We start from the raw sequence: 15773 nt of genomic DNA on the forward strand, positions 1-15773 counted from the left end.
TTTTTCAGTAAGATTTATATCTTTTATTTCAGAAATATTAATTTCTGTTAATTTGAAAACCTGTTTGATCTGTTCAGTTTTGACACTTCTTATTGGAAATTCCTCATCAGAGTATAATTTGTCTGAATCATTCAAAGTATATGCCACTTTGATTGGTCCATCATTCAAATTATTTTTTGATAACAGAAATTCTTTATTATAAACCCATTTGACTTGTGAACTCGGACTCTTTTATGATGAACTCGAACTTTCAGATTTAGACTCCGACTTTGACTCTTCATCCATATCCAACACCTGATCGACCACTTTCTTTAACAACTCAGACTCATGATCAGTGTCAGACGCTGTGAATGTGACATCAATGTTGTCTGGTAACTCATCAAAATGGTTTCAGACTTTAATTTTATATTGACTGCCTTTTTCAATCGTTCCTCATTTGGTTTTCTGGGAGAATAACTTTCATAGATTGGAGGCGGACACTTGTTATACTTGACACTTTGTTTCTTACCAGTATCCTCTTCCGTCTTTTTATCTTGAAAAGCTTCAAGACCTAAAACAGTAGGATAAACGCTGTCAATCAAATAATCATAAGTTGCATAACTCAACAGCAATCGTTTGATCCTCTCATTTTTAATCTTTTCGAGTTCCAAATCCTGCTTCAACTTTGCACAATCTTCAATATACTCATTGATAACCTTCTGCTTTTTCATTAATGTTGAACTCATCATTGTCATAGCAGCATCAACTTCTAAGTTTGTCTTGTTCAAACTATCAACTGATCTGTTTAGCACATCATATGATTCTTTCACATACTTCACATCAAACAACAATTTTTCTTTCAACTCTTCAAGTTCACTAATCTTCTTGTCTTTTTCTTCACAATATTTGCACGATTCCAAACATTTTAGACAAGGTTTAGTGACCTCGACAATCTTTTCAACTTCAACTATTTTTTCAACTTCGACTATCTTTTCAACTTCGACGATCTTTTCACCTATTTTCTCAAGAACTTTATCATTCTTCATTGGTTCTTCATCAAATTCTATTTCTGCTTCCCATCCTTCAACTTCAACCTTTTCCGTCGAATTTTCTTCAACTTCTGCTTTCTCAGCTTCCATTTTTGCCTTTTCTTCAGCAAATTTTCTTACTTCCAATTCTTCCAATTCTTTCTTAAGACGAGCAACCCTTTTTTCTTTCAACATTTCGATTTTATCTGCAAAAAACAAATTAAAACTAAATGAGTCTAAACTTTTTCTAGCATTATTAATGTATTCTTCCTCATCATCGGTATCTTCATCACTTTCTGATGATCTGAAAATCTTCGTTCTTTTTGGCTTAGATTTGATTTCATCTTCTTCCAAGATTCTAGCAACAAGTCCTGAATCAGCCGGAATGTATTTATCCCAGCTAAATCCCTATGCCACTTTTTCATCATCTTGATTAACAAGATAAGCTTTCTTCTTTCTGTCTTCAATAGTACGAGATGATGATGGTTGTTGAGCAATTGATGAAAAATTGATTTTTGATAATAATCGTTCTTTCCAAAAGGATCTTGCCTTCCGGTTGCTTCTTTATTTTTACATTCTCGTTTAAAATGCCCCTTTTCTTTGCAACGAAAGCAAGTAACTTTTGATTTGTCAAACCCTATCGGAGATGCAGCAATTTCACAAAAATCATCTCTTCCGGTGATTTTTGTGAATTTTTCTGCTCTTCTTACAGCACTAGCTAAACACCACTTGATGTCCATCAACTCAAGTTCTTCAGCATCAATCTGATCATAATCCTCTTTGGTGAGCATCGGATTTCCAATTCTTCCAGCAACTAAGCTTTCATAAGACTCTAACATAGTAACAAGTGATGCCATGTGTTGCTTAGCCATTTCTGGAGAAAGATTTTGACCATTTTGAATATTCAATGTAACATTGCATTGCAGATTTGTTGAATTCTGTCGTTGAGGACTTGGTGTTGTGAAGTTTGGATCAAAACTTGAATACGATGACGAATATCCACCACTCTGAGTTACTGTGCTACCATTTGTTCCAGACGAACTATCAACACTGAAAGCAGTCTTAATCTTTGGACTCGGAGTAGCCTCAAATTTGCTTCCTCTGTAGTATAGACTAACATCTTTTTGAGCATTTGGATTATTCATGATAGCAGTTTTCTGAATATCCAATTCATGTTCTTCAATCTTCTGAATGAACTTCGCCAAATTCATACTTTCAGATTTTCTCATATGTTTCATAATCAACAAATATGTTCCCCATTTATTCTGTGGTAGAGCATTAGCAAGCTTATCAACCAATTCATCGTCGTCTTTCTTTATTTCCAATCTTCTCATTTCCAGAACAAGATGACAATATCTATCGATAGTCATTTTTGTTGTTTCATTTTCAAAAGCTGTAAACATATCAAATGATTTCTTTAGTAATGCTTATTTGTTCTTTATCATATCAGCACTTCCCTTAAACTTATTAATCAATGCCAACCAAATTGATCTAGCAGTTTCCTCATGTTGAAGCAACACAAAAATATCTTCTTTTATGGCTTGTTGGAGAAGACTAATCATCATTTTTTCACTTGTGTATTTCAATTTCTCAGCCACTGAATAGTCACTTAAAGCTTTTTCAATCCCACGTTCATTTTTTGGCTTAACGTAATCTACATCTAACGAACACCATGCATCAAATTTATATGCTTGCACCCAGTTTTCAAAGCGATTTTTCCATCCTTTAAAATCCTCGATGTACATAAGCTTTGGAGGCTTTTGAGACGTTCCTGTTTCATTTTCGATTTCAATTGTTTCTGCAGCTATGACTGGGGCAGCTGGAGTAGTCGCAAACGCAATATAAAATTCCTCTTCCATGTTTCGGTAACCTGTTTCACAAATTCACAAAATTCAAGAAAAATGTAAGTTCACACGAAATGAGATCTCAAATGAAATGGAATTTGGTGCAGAATGGCTTCTTCACGCGAAATGGCACTTTCACACGGAATGACTACTTCAAGCGGAATGGCTACTTCAAGCGAAATGGAAATCTGATGCGAAATGGAGTTCCTCTTCGTACGAAATGGAGGAGCTTTCAAACGAAATGAGCTATTTCGTACGAAATGATGTCATAATAGTTCATTTCGTGCGAAATGAAATGTTCAATGTCCAATCCGTGTGAAATGATAAACTGATTCAAACGAAATGAATCATTTCGTGCGGAATGCTGCTGACGTCACAAACGAACGAACAGATTTTCGCAAAATTTATCAAGTTTTAGGCCGATTTTAGGTCTGATTCTTTCAAGGATTCATTAAAACTATGTTTCACTTATAATGTGAGAAAATTAATTCATTTTAACCATGAAATCTTGTTTAATTTTGAAAAGAAGGTGTAGAAATCAGAAATTTTGGTAAAATCAGGCTGATTTGGCAAGAACTCTTCCTCCTGAGCTCTGATACCACTTGTAGGATCGTTTACACGACCAAAACGAGTCGTTCAGAAGAGTTCTAGTCAATATGAAAGGCGGAAACAGACATATTGATGTAGAATCAGCTTGAATTGCACACAGAATCACTTTTAACGTCTTGTATATTGATTTGACAACAATTACAGGCAGTAGACACATCGGTAGCACTTCGGTACCGGTATCAGAATCGTTACAAATGAATAAGCACATCAGGTATATATAGGGATGGCATTTCGCACGGAATGATCAAAATCCATTTCGTGCGAAATGGATAATGTTCATTTCGTACTAAATGGATATGTTCCATTTCGTGCGAAATGGACCAAACACACTCAAACCCTATTTTCCTCATACAACATGCCCTGATCTATCATTCCTATTACAAGACTCGATACAAGAGGAAGTTGACAGACATAAGCACCAACAAAAAGTCGGGTCATGGGGCGTGTAATTTTTGAAAAGTCCTTTTTGAAACGCCTATAAAAGCCCGCATGACCTAAGAAGCTTCTAACGGACTTAACACTAGTAGGTGGAGGCAATCTACTTATGGTATCTATCTTGGCCCTATCCACCTCTATACCCTCTCTAGACACTTTATGACCTAAAACTATCCCCTCCGTCATCATGAAGTGACACTTCTCCCAATTCAACATAAGATTTGTTTCTATGAACCTCTTAAGTATCCTATCAAGATTTAGAAGTGTTGGTGCATACGTCTGTCGACTTCGTCTTGTATCGAGTCTTGTATTAGATTGTATAGATCAGGGCACGTTTTACGAGAAAAATGTCAAATATAGGTGTGAACGCATGAAATAGCATTTTGCTATTTCACACGAAATCAACTTTGGGTATTTCGCACGAAATCACTATTTCGTGTGAAAGTGATTTCGCATGGAATGGTTTCGTATGAAATCACCTCTCCTATAAATACCTATGATGCCTTGTCATTTGTAACTTTCCGGTTTCAGTGCTGAACTGCTGCCGAAGTGTCTACTCGCTGTAAATCTTTGTCAAATCAATCAAATAGACATTTAAAGTGAATTGCAAGCTGTTTTGAACTCGATACGTTAGTTTCCCCCTCTCGTATTGAGAAGAACACCTCTGAACGACTCGTTTTGGTCGTGAAAACGATCCTTCAAGAAGACATTGATCGAAAGTGGTGCCATAAACCGAGAAGTCATCCATGAAAACCTCCATGGAAGTCTCAAGCATGTCTTGGAATATAGCAACCATGCATCTTTGGAAAGCAGCCGGAGCGTTGCATAACCCGAAAGGCATGCGGCATACGCATAAGTGCCGTAAGGGCATGTGAACATCGTTTTATCTTGATCCTCTAGGGCGATGGGGATCTGAAAATAACCCGAAAATCCATCCAGAAAACAATAGAATTGTTGACCCGCTAGACGCTCCAACATTTGGTCAATGAATGGCAAAGGGAAATGGTCTTTCCGTGTGGCGTCATTCAACTTTCGATAGTCTATGCATACACGCCAACCGGTAACGGTACGGGAAGAGATCAGTTCGTTCTTTTTGTTCATGATCACCGTCATCCCACCCTTCTTTGGGATGACTTGGGCCGGGCTAACCCATAGTGAATCGGAAATAGGGTAAATCACCCCGGCATCTAACAACTTAAGCACTTCCTTCTTAACAACCTCTTGCGTGTTCAGATTTAGACGCCGTTGAGGTTGCACCACCGGCTTATAGTCATCTTCCATGAGTATCTGGTGGGTACAATAGGCGGGGCTTATGCCCTTGATATCCGAAAGACGCCATGCAATGGCTTCCCTATTTTCTCTCAACACCTCTAACAACCTACCCTTTTCTCCCTCTTCTAACTTAGACGAAATAATGACGGGATAATCGGACCCCTCACCTAAGAAAGCGTACTCTAAGTGGGATGGGAGAACTTTGAGTTCTAATGGGGCGGGTTTCTCTATAGATGTACTCTCAAACTCACTTTTGACCTCACTCAATTCTAGCACTTCGGGGACCCACTCGTTCTCTTCTACCTTCTCACTCTCACTCACACCCTCCTCTACCTTCTCAAATACCTCATCTATCTTACTCTCAACTAGATCGGCTCCACTAATATAGTCAAAGCAATGGTCGACACATGACAAGAAAGACTCTATGAAATAGACCGAATGGCAAGGACTACTAAGGTTATCGGAACCACTAGGATGTTCCATGGAGCGTGCTATCTCGAAAGTGACTCTCTCCTCACCGACTTGGAGTGTGATTTTCCCGTCAAAGACATCGATGATAGCCTTGGCGGTACACAAGAATGGGCGTCCTAGAATGATAGGAACCTTCTCGTCGGCTTCCATATCAAGAACGACAAAGTCTACGGGAAAGACGAATTTATCCACTTTGACTAGAAGGTTTTCAATTATGCCACGTGGATATTTCACTGACCTATCGGCTAGAGACAAAGACATACGTGTAGGGGACAACTCTCCTAGTCCTAACCTCTCATACATGGAATATGGCATTAGGTTTATACTCGCTCCTAGATCGGCTAGGGCCCTACACTCGGTATCACTCCCAAACAAGCATGGGATGGTGAAAAGGCCCGGATCCGTCAATTTTTCCGGGACCTTGTTCAAGACTACGGCGGAACATCCTCCACTAAGGGGATGTTAGAAACCTATCCTTACGTTTTAGAAGATCTTTTAAAAATTTTGCATATTTCGGCATTGATTGAAGGGCTTCTATGAAAGGAAGGTTGATTATAAGTTGTTTAAAAATCTCTAAGAATTTCCCGTACTCTTTGGAATAGGTTTGGTTTTTAAGACGGGAAGGGAATGGAGCACGGGAAATATCAACATTAGGTGATGGAACAACTTGAATGGGCCTTTTTCCTACACTCTTCTCACTTGAAGGCCCCCCGGTGTGTGCAGTACTTACTGGGATGAACCTAGATTGCACTTTACCGGGTGCCTCCATTTGAACCTCTTCATCTACGGGTTCCTCATCTTCTATCTCAACACTCTCGGGTCTCACTACCTCTCCTAAAACCCTACCACTACGGGTCGAAATTGCCTTCAAAGAGCCAGATGGGTTGGGCTTCGTGTTGCCCGAAAATTAACCGGGAGGTCGCTCTTGCAACTGGCGTGCAATATCCCCAACTTTCCTTTGAAGATCTAGGAAACTCAAATGGTTATTCTTTAGGAAAGTAGCGTGTTCTTCTAAGGTACGTTGAGTAGCTTGATCCTTAACCACTAGCTGGGTGAGAAGGTCCTCTATCCTAGACAAACTACTATTTGACCCCTCATTCCAAGGTTGAACCTCTTGGTTTGACCCCTCACCTCTGAACTGCCCTCCTGAACCTGAACTAGCAAAATGACCTATTTGACCCGACCCCCCACTAGAATAAAAACCTGGCCCCCTGCTTTGGTATTGACCTGATGGAAAACCAGGGGGTTACCTGAAGAGCGATAATTGTTAGCACGCCAATTAGAGTTACTATTGTTGAACGAGTTAGTTGGACCCCTATTTTAACCTGCTATATACTCGACCTGTTCTAGGGTAAGGGTTGGGCAATCTATGGTGTCATGTCCACCTCTACAAACTTCACACCTATCGACCTTTTTTCTTAATTTCTAGCAATTCTTTGGTGATATAATCTAGTTGAGATACTACCTTTGAGTCTGAAACGACTTGGTTCACTCATCGAGAAGATGAGGAAGTAATCACAGGATTGGAATTCCTGCTGGTAGCACTATGATCTATATCAGCATGAGCGAAGCTCTCAAAGAGATCATTACAGTCAGCCACAGTTTTCTTTCCCATTAGGTGGCCTCCTGCAGATGTGTCGAATCGGGCCTTGCACTCAGGGGTGAGACCATTGTAAAATTTTTCTACTAAAGCCCAATCCGACAGCCCATGTTGGGAACAACGCGAGAGCAATGTTTAAAACCTCTCCCATGCTAAGTGATACGGTTCGTCAGGCTTGTTGGTGCACTACATCTGTCGACTTCGTCTTGGATCGAGTCTTAGTTTTAGAGTGTTAGATCAGGGCACGTAATACGAGAAAACAAGATATTGTATATGTGTTTGTAATAGGTTTCGCTCATAGGGTCATCACCAAGTAGTTTCGCTTATCTGGTATCAAGTAGTTTCGCTTTTATGTCAGATTGGTGGTTTCGCTCATACGTCACGTCCATTAGAGCGAAACCTCAATGACTATATATAGGTGTCATTTGAGCGGAACATGTAATCAGTCTTGGAACTCATACTGAAGTGCTGCCGGTTTGAGATTTGGATGTAAACTGTCATAAATCAATGCAAAGAGGTGTCTAAAGTGATTTGCTAGCTATTCCTAAGTCAGATACTTATTTTCCGCATCTGTATTTGATCAAAACTCCTCTGAACGACTCGTTCGAGTCGAAACACGATCCTACAAGTGGTATCAGAGCTTCAGGAGGAGGAGTTCTGCAGAGAATAGCTGGAATTCATCGAAATTTCTTACTTCTACACCTTCTTTCTTCAGTTCAGAAAGTTTCACTGGTCAAAATCAGCTCAAAATTTCACAGATTGTGCGTAATTGGACATAAACAAATCCCTGAAAGTTTGGCATTGAAATTCGAATTAAAAATGACCTAAAACTGGTTCCGAATAAGTTTCGCTTTTACGAACAAAGTGGTTTCTCTCGTGTGAATGTATTAGTTTCGCTCATAGCTACACATTACGAGTGGTTTCGCTCATTTGACCCATCAGCTTTCGCTCCAGTGAACAATTCAGAGGTTTCGCTCATTCGAACCTACTGGTTTCGCTCTTCAGACATCCTAGTTTCGCTTATTGTTACACTATATCAGAGGTTCCGCTCCAAAATTTAAGAGGTTCCGCTCTTGTGAACACTTAGCAGTTCCGCTCTTGTGATCACCTTGTAGTTTCGTTCTTTTGTCCAAGTAGTTCCGCTTATTTGGACAACTCAGTAGTTTCACTTATTTGACAATAGGGTTCCGCTCGTTTGAACATCAAATAAGTTTTATTTTTGAGAACACAAAGTTTCGCTTTTAAGGACTGTTGTGAGAAAATTGTTAAAATCTGAAAATGGACGAGGAATTTTATAACGCATTCGCTACTCCAGTTACCCCGATCACTATTGCTCAAACCACAATGCTCGAAAACGAAACGGGAACAATGCAAAAACCGCCCACACTATTGAATATTGAAGAATATAAAGGATGGGAAGGTCGTTTCGAGAACTGGGTACAAGCGAATTACCTAGATGCATGGGAGTATGTGGAAACAAAGTATGTGAGACCGTTAAATGATGACGAAGAGGAAGTTGCGATAAAAGACATGAGTGCCGATGACAAGAAGAAATATAAAAATGAGAAAATGATGTTAAGTCTGCTACAACAAGCTGTGAAGGAAGATATTATGGTCTTGTTACAACACAACGGGAGTTCATATTCTATCTGGAAAGCATTACGTTCAAAGTTTGTTGGTAGTCAGGAGATGGTGAAGAACAAAAAATCGCTTTTAAAAAAGGAGTTTGATTTGTTTAGAGGATTGAAGAATGAGAGTACAAAACAAATCATTGAAAGATATTGCAACTTATTGGTGAACATGAAGAGATTAAGCATCAACAAAGACAATGAAGAGTTAATTGAAAAACTTGCTGATGCGTTACCACATGAAACTTGGGGAGCATATCTGATGATGCTCAGGAACAAAAAGGGTTTTAGCGAGTTAACTTTGAGCAAATTTATTGAGAAGTTGGAAGCTCAGGAAATGGAACAAAGAAAGATTGTTCGGATGAAAGATTTCGATGGAGAACAGGACATTGGGTTGTACTATAAAGCAGGGGTGAATGAGAAGTCCACAAATCTATCTCCAAAAATAGAAACTGCTTACAACGCCAAGAATTCTCCTGGAAGTTCATCATCAGGATCAAACAGCAAAACCAGTTTCACATCATTTCCATCTTTTGATCCGAATATTTCAGCAACAAAAAATGGGAGAAAACTTCAGTGCAATATTGTGTTAAATCTTGAAAATGATCAAGATTATTCTGAGGAAGTTGCTAAAAACCATATGTCTTTATTAGGAATGGTTTTAGAATCTTACAGTTGTTTTGTTGCAGGTCGTATCGGGAATCCAATGCTAACAAAGGAAGATTACGACCAGATAGATGCTGAAGAGATGGAACTGATGGACATAAAATGGTGTTTGGCAAGCGTGTTAAGGAGAGCTGAGAAATTTAAGCAGATCACGGGGAGAGATGATCTTCATGAGGCTAATGTTTCTACTTTAGGTTTTGATAAATCTAAAGTCACTTGTTTTCGTTGCAGAGAGAAAGGTCACTTCAAGAGAGAGTGTACCAACCGTGAAGCAAGTGGAGCTCAGAATCCTTTCAACAACAACAATGATTACTATCGGAAAGCCATCTACCATCAAGTTGCTCAACAACCATCTCAACAACATCAACATCAGGCACAAACTGCACATGGAAGACCCATAATTGAAGATTCTGGAAAGAGAGCATGTGTGGTTAATCAAGAAGAAAAGAAGTCATTCAACTGGGATAAATATGTTTCAGCTGATGGAAAAGCTTGTTTGATTGATCAAGATGATGAGAAATTACCTGAGGGATTTAGCTGGGAAAATTTCACATGGGATGATTATATTCCTGATCAAGCTACAGCTTACACAGCTTTTGTTGCCAAAGTTGAAGATGAAAGTGATGATGATACTGAGTACTATGCTAAACAGATGGCAAAACATTTGAAGATGTTAGAAGAAAGCGACAGTGAAGATGAGAAGGCAAAGAATAAAAAGAAAAAGGTAAAAACACCGGTTAGCAGCGATGATGAGACAGTACCAGTAGTGAGAAGAAAAGTGAAAGAAACTCCAAAGTTCGAGATTAATGAAGAAGCCATTGCAAAGAAGAGTCCAATCACTTGTGAAAATTGTGAAGTTGTAAAGAAACAGAACAGTTCATTGATCCATAACATGAACAGATTGAAAGAATCATATGATGTGTTGAATAGGGCAATGAATATGTACAACGACACTAGTGAAGAGCAAGCTACAACAATGAAAATACTTCAGGGAGCTTTCATGGTCAAGCAAAAAGTTGTAAACAACTATATTGAGAAGTATGCTGATCTCGAACAGAAACTTGAACTTCAAAGAATTGAAACTGAAAGAGTTAATCGTTTATTGAAAAGTTACTCATGTTCGTCTTATGTCATTGACAGGATTTATCCATTGGCTGAAAGTTTGAAGGCATTTGAAGACAATGAAGTAACTGAAGAAAAGAAAGTTTCTAAAGAGAAGGTTGAAGAAAAGACTCCAGTGAAAAAGACCAAAAAGAAGAAAGACACTGAAAAGACACCATCTGGTAAGAAACAAGGTGTCAGTTACAACAAGTGTCCACCCCCGCTGGAAAACGGATATCTGGCTAGAAATCCAAATGATGAAAGAGTCAAAAAGGCAACAAATTTACAGTGGGAGTCGGAGTCGTCAGTAAACTTACCAGATAGTATTGATGTCGTGTTTACATCGTCTGACACTGATCAACAGTCTCAATTGATGAAGAAAGTTGTGGATCATGTGTTAGAAAACGATGAGATAGAGGAGTCAAAGTCGGAGTTCGCGTCAGAGTCAAAGTCTGGGTCAAGCACTCCTTGTCAAACAGAAAAACAGGACAAAATAGTGTATGATAGAGAATTCCTATTATCAAAATCTAATTTGGATGATGAACCGTTTAAAGTTGCTTATACTTTAAATAATTCTGACAAATTATATTCTGATGAGGAATTTCCAATAAGAGGTGTCAAAACTGAACTGATAAACAAGGTTTTCAAACTCACAGAAATTAATATTTCTGAAATAAAAGACTTATGTCTTAATGCAAAACCTAAAAAATACACCTCAAGAGTACAACAAAGATTAAACAAGAAAAAGAGTTACGGTTCTGGTTATGGTTCTGGTTTCCAAAAGAAATCAAACCATAACGGTAATTTTAAAAAAGAAAGGTCTTGGTTTTACTCCAACAGAAAAACAGAAAAATGAAAAATACGTTCGTGATTTTAAATCTAAAATGACATTTATTTCAGGCACGTCAACAGATGAAGAAGAAAAGAAAGATTTCTGGAGACAGTCAAACAATGAGTTCCTTGCAAAGAAGAAAGATGAAATGAAGAAGATGGCTGAGTAGAGGAAAGACACGAGAACCTATTTCAAATGCAACACTGTTGGACATATTGCCAGAGAGTGTTCTAAGGCAATACAATCAAAACAGGGAGTATCTCGTAAACTTAAAGAATAAGTGGTTGAGTTTGAACCACCAATTGATAGAACCAAGTTGTTTAAAAATTCTACATTTGAAATTGGTGAATGTTCAAACAAGTTTTACAAGAAGAGAGCTAAATCTGACAACCATAAATGGATTGTTAAGAAAGCTGCTGAAAGCTCTAGCAGTGATTCTGATAGGTCAAAATCAGAGGAGCTATCTTCTGGTGATGAATCTGACTCCACAAAGTTAGATGAGCCACAAATTGTTTCAAAATGTGAAGCTGTTTTAAAAGGTGAAAAATCAGTTCCGATTGTGAATGATGAGGATTTTCCATCACTTCGGGCTGAAAATTATAAAAAGAAAATTGGTAAAGTTGAAATTTCTAACCAATTTTATAATGACAAACAGCAATTTGATGTTGAGAAGGTCTTTAACCCCAAGGTAAAACATATATTTGGAAAGATGATTGACCGAAAAGTCAAAGGGGTTAAAGAATTTTATGAGAAGAAGAGGAAAGGTAAGAAACCGAGTGATAGTGACTCGGTGAAACCCAAGGCTGGTCAGGCTTGGGTGGATATTTTCTTCGACTAAAACCTGACTTGCCGGAGATCCCAAGTTTGTAATCGTGGATCAGGAATCGGCATCTTTCTTGAGAAAATTTATTCGGTAATGTCAATCATACAAATGGTAAAAAGGTTTGTTTGTGTTTGTTTACAAGAAGTTTGAAGATTTGATTGTGCATTGCTTGCATATGGTAAATCAAGGACATTAATTTGTACTTGCATTTTCCTACAACTGGTTGGAAGACAACATGATGAACCACATCCCCAAACTTGTTATTGATAAACCTACAAGTGATAAAATCAACCAAACTTATTTTCCGGAAAAACCATTTTGATTAAGACAAACTTAAGTGTTTTGAGATCTAAATGGGAAAATGGTTTGGTGATAGGGGGAGTTCTGATTGTTTATGCTGAAAGAATGGCGATTTGATATCGGTTGTCAGGTGTTGTACAGTTTGTTTTACATTTCATGTTTTTAAGTGGATCTAGAGTCTAGTTTGTTTTCAATTTTCTTTAATGTGTTTGCATTTTAGGGGGAGTAGAAAATTTCGGAAAATCCAAAAACATTAGAAAATTGAAAAAGCCAAAAACATGATAAAATTCAAAAATGAGTTTTGTTGAAAAAAGAGGAAATGACAGTACATCAGTAGATTGTCTCAACATGCTAAAGAAATGTATAGATAAAATGTGATAAACAATCTTACTGTGGATGTGTCAGTAGGTTTTTATACATTTAGTAGATTGTGTCGAGATATAAACCTAAATTTCAAACTTGCTTATTCTGTGGGTTAACAAAACTGCTTGAATATATAGGTAACCCCTGAAATCTTGTTTGAAAGGTCCCTTATTCTGAGATACTAGGTCTTTATACTCAGTGATATCTGGGGTATTATCTCGGGACTTCTGCTGTATGGAAGTACTGACCTAGTCCCCGGATAATGCTTTCTGCAAATGCTTGAAACATAGCATCGCCCTCAGCAAGCTGATGAAACAATAAAATTGATAGTCGCTGCTGTTGTAATCAAAAGATCCTCTAAAGGGACCCACCAAAAGTCGAAGCCGTCATCTCTCTGCGTATACGGAAGTATCGACCTGAGCTCTCACGGCCCTCGCATTTTACCCCTTTACAGATATCATCTGTGGTATATTCACCTGTAAGACTGAATATTGGGATCTGGATACGGGAGTATATTCAAGTAGTGGGACACACGAATAAGTTCAAGAATCTAAAACATTAACATCGTATCTCGAATCAATTGAAAGTTGTGTAAAAATTTAAGTGGATCAGTATACTGACAATCTAGGTGAATTGTTTAGAACTTAATATGTTTAAAGCTTAACGGTGTTGGTGATATGTCTCAAAACTGATATGATCCTCTTACACAAACTCACAAAAATATTATCTGTATATAGTTTATTTCTGCATTTACTTTCTTACAGAAAATCCAAAAAGATTTTTGGTGTGTTTTAACATAAATTTTGAAAAGTCAAAAGATTTTCGACAACTGATATTGAAAAGCTGATTTTCAAAATTCCAAGTGCTAAACATGATGAACAAATGGTTTGGGAGAGCGTGTTGGTTTGATAAGAAAAAATGATATAGTTGAAAGTGGTTCATCAGTAATGAATTGATGTATTTGTTTATATGCTTAAATGTTTATCATAAATCTTATGTTTGTGGTAGAGTTTTATGCAGGAAGAGTCAATATTTGAGGGGGAGTGCATGTTAGTGATGATGAACTTAAAGATGTCAACATCTAAGAGAAGGACACGGGCGTATTTCCACAGAATGTTCGTCCAAAACTCAGCTTTCCAACCCCAAAACATTCAAGAATTATTCTAACTCTTTTTGACTTGTTCCAGGATGTGATGTTTCAGCATTTCAGCTCGTTTTTGCTCCTTTTTCAGCAACTTTATTCATCGAGACCTGGAAAACTGAATTATGATCAATAGCACGTAATTCTAAATAAAACTAGATTATAAATACCGATAAACTATACAAAATATACACGATAAAGGATGTATTTTGTAATACATCACTCGCCTTCCTTTCGTGTGTGGTTATGGTGGTGGTGCCATCATCATAAACATAAACCTGGTGTGCAAGAAGAAAACTTTATTAGCTGTTATACTGGAAATAGAAATACTAGAACGGGATTGAAAATTTGACCTGAAATATTATGATCCTCAAGAGTCCAAGATCACCCGCAAGGTGATAGGCTGACCACTGAACAAAGAAAAGGAAAAATTGTGCAGCCGGGCTATACGACATTCTCGTTTGTACACACACACCATCAAATTCCCTTAAAAAATCAGATGCCCTGCACCATCATACATCAAAACAGACATACACTTACAACAACAGATACAAATCTACTAATAAATCATCATCAATCTTAGCTATAAGAGATCATACTAATAACAATACTCAATACTTGTAAAATAAAGAATAAGGGAGAAAAGTGAGAAAATCAAGAGATTGAACATCCCAAAAATATCAATCTACGTTGACCTGATAATTTAAAATCATAAAAGATTGGTGTTGTTTTTTATATTTGACTTTCAAAATGTCAAATGTCAAATGTATATTGCCCAAATCATCCAAATCATCCCACCGGTTCACAATATTACACATAGATCTAATTGGCACTTTTGTTTTCCTTTTATTCGAGCAATCTCTTTCATCTCAATAAAGACCATAAATGAGACTTCGTCGAAGGTTTTTTCCTCGCCTTTGTAGTTAACAACAGTCATGGGCTACTCAGTCACACCTGAAGTGACCTTGAATGGCCACAATTTGACATCACTTTGGACAGAAGCATCATAAACATCTTCTTAAGAGGTTTGCACTTGTAATGTAAACAACAAAGTTATAACAAACTCAACTTGAATTACACACCCAATTGTACATAATAATGGCATTATGCGGGGAACAACAAAGAACAACTACCAACTACACTATATAAACAATTGCTAGAATTACACACTCAGTTGTATTTAACGTAATATGGTGTTGTTAACAAACTTTGATAATTGTTATATTAGGTCAGGATATAATAGAAAGTTTTTTTTTTTTTTTTTTTTTTGCTAGGAAGGCTAGGAAGTAATCTTAACAATCAATTGATTTAATCAAGGACTCTGATTAAATGAGTGAAATTGAAGAAAAAAAAAGGAGGTGTGTGGGTTTGTGTAGGGACATTCTAGTCAATCCAGAGCATTAGTTTCTCTATCCTCCAATCCCCCCCCCATTTTTTAAACGTTAATAACTCTTTCATACGACATTATTTTTTTTATAAAATTGCACCAAAAAACAAGCATTCTTTATCTTTAAAACGAGTATACTATTGCTATATTTTCGAAAACCCAGTTGCGTAAAACGCAATGGACAAAAAGCGTAAAAAATGACTTTGTTCTAAAACGCAATGGACCAAAAAACACATAAAAATGTCTTTTTTTCTAAAACGCAATAGCCTAAAAACACAAAAGAAAGTGTTCTTT

The sequence above is a fragment of the Helianthus annuus genome, chromosome 5 (assembly GCF_002127325.2).
Source record: "Helianthus annuus cultivar XRQ/B chromosome 5, HanXRQr2.0-SUNRISE, whole genome shotgun sequence".
Taxonomy (NCBI): Eukaryota; Viridiplantae; Streptophyta; class Magnoliopsida; order Asterales; family Asteraceae; genus Helianthus; species Helianthus annuus.